Source organism: Cupressus sempervirens, chromosome 5, assembly GCF_028749045.1.
Source record: "Cupressus sempervirens isolate cs-2001-9-10 chromosome 5, ASM2874904v1, whole genome shotgun sequence".
Classification (NCBI taxonomy): Eukaryota; Viridiplantae; Streptophyta; class Pinopsida; order Cupressales; family Cupressaceae; genus Cupressus; species Cupressus sempervirens.
The window spans coordinates 685,656,576-685,661,362 of record NC_143122.1 but is presented as its reverse complement, the minus strand read 5'-3'; the positions used below and the strand labels follow the sequence as shown (position 1 = coordinate 685,661,362).

Genomic DNA, 4,787 nt, shown 5'->3' with positions numbered 1-4,787 from the left:
ATGCTGCATATGATCTGTGTCACGATTAACAGGCTGCATTGCAATGTCATGCACATTATTATGAAATAAATTGTTGCTCAAGTATTGAATTTCTAATATATATTTTGGCATATTTACCTATGCACATGATGCAGGAGACTGTTCGGTTGGGGCAATGGAAGCTTGTTGTAGGTGTTCAACCACCGCTACATAGCCTTGCTTGAAGGAAATTTTTTTGTGTTCTTCCATGGCCTCCAGATTAAAATCAGTGCCCTGCATTTTTTTATTAATTAACAAAATCATTTTCATTTTATAAATAATTTTTCTTTGCAATTCATTTATTGCTACTTACAATGCGTGCTTTGATTTTCAAATATCCCCTAGAGCCAAGTCTGTGTTGCCCAACCTTTTCCAGCCTCGCCTTTGTTTCCTTTGATGTGTCCTGCAACCTATGAAAATTTTGAAATATGTTAGATGATATAGATATAAAGATCAGTACTAATTAGTCGATTATTATATATTGGTATGAAGGTTTTAGCATAAAGTAGCATGTTCCACCAAAAATATGAAAATTTAAGGGAAGAAATTATAGCATCATACCTTTAATTGACATGTATAATCATGCTATTTATCCATGATAGATCTAGAAGGTCATCAAATATGGTTGCCCACATGTCATCAATATTCTTGGTACTCTTTGTAATTGGTAATGACTAAGAATTTCTTATCATATTAAGATTTTTGGATGTAATTTTAGTGTGGTTACTAATTAGAAGAAGTTTTGTTTTACTCAGCACAACATCTCTCTACTTTTCTTGAGCTTTTAATGTAAACTTAGTCTTCAAGCTTCTAATTTTGAACTGCTCCAAAAGGTCTTTGAAAAATTTGCAGACATTGGTCTTGACCAAACAAGTCAGATGATTTTGCCATATAAACCAAAGAATCAACTTTGCTGACCATAGATGTAGAAGGTCATGAAAAATGACTGCCAAAATGTCATCAGTCCTGTTGGTGTTTTTGCCAATTTTAATGTGTAATGATTGATAATTGCTTTTCTTATTATAAAATTTGTATATGATTTTAGTGTGGTCATTGATTGAAGCATTGTTTTTGTAAGCATATGCAGTGGAGATGAAACAAAAGCTCATATTGTTTTTGGAGATTCATATGCAGACACTGGAAATTACTATCCTGGTATGAAAAATAGCATAGTTTCAGCATGGAAATATCCATATGGTATCACTTGGCCTGGGCACCCATCAGGCAGGGTATCATCTAGCAGAATTCTTACTGATTATTTAGGTAATCTTTCTCAAAATCAATTTCTAATGATCTCAAAGGTCCATATTAGAAACTGTTGTTGCATATTTTAGCCCAAAATATTTGGATAGGCAATATAAGTAGAAGTCAATTTGCCTCAATCTTTTTCATTGCTATGTACTAGGGTTTCCAAGTGCTTTACACCATCAGCTAATATAGGTATATGTTTGACTTCTCTCTAATTATATAATGATTATAGATCATGATATTGACTTCTAATTTTCTAAGTATAATAATGCTTAAGGGTCTCATCTGCAATTTTGTATATTTATATTTTGCAATGTGAACCTAGAAATCCCCCCAAATTTTATAAGATATAAAAATCCTATTAAAAAAACCTTATTGAAATTGCATTTGGAAGGAAAGCCAAAAATTTTCAAAGTAATCATATGAAACAAAAAAACCATGACCCTTTAGGATTGCACTATAGGATCCTTTGAAAATCCTTTTCCATATAACTCCTCATAATTGATGCCCTCTTTAGGATACAATTATATTAAAATTGAACAAGCAATTTTCACTTTTAAAGTCTTGATAACTATGCCAAGTTCTCTCCAGTAGTGCTTCTCTTGTATACTCTGAGCCGTGGACCGGAACAATCCTATTTCCTTAATCTATTAACATTAAAATTCTTATCTACAAGAGCTTCTAGATTTGATTGTGTATAGTTTTTTAAGCATGGATGTTTCAAATCAAACTCCGTGCTCTATGATTGACATATCTTTTTTCTTGTGGCCTCTTATGCTTGGTTTCATCTCTCTTATGCTTGATTTCATCCTAATGATGGTTCAAAATGTCAATGCTAAAAAAACTATACAAAATCAAATCCAGAAGCTCTTGCAAATAATTGTCATAGATTGTAAAAATCTATTCTCATTGATTAAAATACTTCTTTTCTTTAGGATTATATTGCCATGGTTTTAAATATACAGGTGAATGCATTTACTAGAGTTTTTGTTTTTTCTTAAATTTATGCAGCCCAAATCTTAGGTCTTCCATCTCCAGTGACCTACAGGATTCTGAAAAGTTCAAGCCATCATATACAAGCAAGGAAAGGCATAAAATTTGTAGTAGCATACAGTGGGGTATTTTGTACTTTTGGAGTTCCAAAGCTGCGTGTCCAAGTCAAGAATTTCAAGGATTCCATTATATCTCGAAAATATGGTTCTCATCATTTGAAGAACTCAATAGCACTTCTCACTCTGAATGGAAATGATTATGATACTACAAATGTTACCATAGTGGTAAGAATAAATATCACCAAACTTGCTATGTTCTAATGATTTTTTTTGTTTCTAGATTTAATTGTAGAAGTTTTTTTAGTATGAACGTTTCAGATCCACTCTGTGATCTATCACCAGGATGAAAGAATTATCTTACATCCTTCTCTCATTTTGAAAATGGATCATATGTTACATCCTTCTCTCATTTTGATGATGGATCACACAGTGTGATCCATTGATACTAAAAAAACTTACACAATCAAATCTAGAAACAAAAAATATTTTTTTGAAATAGATTGTGAAAATATGATATTATTAATTGTCATGTTGTACTAGAAAGATTCAAATGTGATTTAAAAAAATATGTGACTGAGGGTTATGTCTATAGGGAATAGAGAAGTTTGTATAGGGAATAGAGAAGTTTGTGAAGAGTATTGTAGCAGAGATGAAACTGCAACTCACAAAGCTATATAATCTTGGGTTAAGGAATTTTTTGGTATAAAATAACATGCCATTTGACTACCAACTAGGTTACTTATAGTCTGGAGCAGTATGTTTGAACACAACAATGGACTTAGTTTCCACCCACAACAAATATCTATCACAAGCCATTTCAGAGCTGAGGGAGCTTGAAGATGCCAACTTCCTCATCCTTGATTTCTTTGCAGCCTTCTCTCATATTATCTTCAACTCATTTGCATATGGTAAAGACATTGATTATAGTGTAGTTAAGAATTTCAAGATTATCTTTTTTAGGTTTTCCAAGTCTAAATAGTGTATCTATTTAAGAGCCATAATTATAGGATTACATAAATACATGAGGATATTGATTGACTTATTTTTGTATTGTGTATTGAGTAGGAATCCATGAGATGAGTAGATCATGCTATTCTAGAGATGGAAACATGAGCAGCTCCATTGTTGGGTGTGCTGATTATGATGAACAAGGAAGAGCTTGTTTTCATCTGTGCAAGTCTCAAGAAGAATTTTTCTTTTTTGATTGGTACCATCCTACTCAAAAGGGATGGAAAGTGATGATAAATCTTCACTACTCTCATTGTGGGTTTTTTCAAGATGGCTCATGTACTTGTCATTACACTGACTGAATATCATTTATCACCTATACTGCTAACACATTACACTATGGTACATGTGGTTGAGCATTGCTATATTTTCAAGACATAATATAGCTATATGTGAAGTTATAAGTGCACTATTTATATCTTATGTAGGATTTATGCCCAGATTGAGATATATATAGTTGTATAAGGGCATTCTATGTGCAATCAACCACCACAGTTTATTAGATGCCCAAATTTTAGAGAGCATTCATAATAGGGTGAAAGAAATTGTGTTAGCATATGAATTACATACCTTTCATCAATAGATAGATTAAAATGAGCTAGTTGAAATTGTTGATACTGAAGTTGAACCCTAAATTTTCTCATTCATGTACTACTAGTTAATACTATTGCATAAGTTTTTAGATTTGTTGGTGTACTTTCTTTTGGACGTTCCCCTTTCTCCTTTGCATCCAAAATGAACTCATTCTAGTCCCTCACTGAAATAAAGGGAGGACGCTCGTACTTCAAGTTTAGGATGAGACTCTTTCTATATGTGTCCCTCGTAACCTTAAGATGTCTAGAAGCTTTTTGTAACAATTTCTTATGATAAAAAATATTACTACCAAACTCATGCTCTATATCTTTGATGAGCTCATCTTTTAATTTTTTATCTTGGTAGTTCCATGTTTTAAGAAAAAACACAAAATTATTAGATATAGCTAGTATAAGAAAAGACCCAAATGAAAGGAAAAATGTTGCACCAATTAATGATATGAAAAAAAAGTGGGATAAAATTAGTTCAGTTATGATGTTCCACCTTTTACGTATGGTGGGCCCGAATCTTCGTAGCGTGAGGTCATAAAGCCTCCTATAAAATGTATCGTTTCCTGCAAAAAATGTCATGCGATAATTAATAGTAACTTTTCATAGTGAATAAAAAATACATAAAATGAGATACATTTCATCTTTTTAGTTATCTATTTCAGGGTTGGAGGATCAACTTGACCAAAATTGACCAAAAAAGAAGTTTGGAAAAAATTTAAAAATGTCTAAAACCAATCAAACTCTACCAGGGTTCTATTGCTGATGTTCTAAAACTAAAAAATGTACTATGAATATATTAATTAGTATACCTTGAAAAAAAATATAGTTCATAATACATATAACTTGCCATGACCTTCATTTTTTGCCATTCTCAATT

General features: G+C 31.9%; 1 pseudogene; it reads left to right on the top strand.

The window, feature by feature from the left end:
• Nucleotides 1-960: 960 nt before the first annotated feature.
• Nucleotides 961-3,628, top strand: LOC149557798 (GDSL esterase/lipase At5g03610-like; annotated as a pseudogene).
• Nucleotides 3,629-4,787: the final 1,159 nt, after the last annotated feature.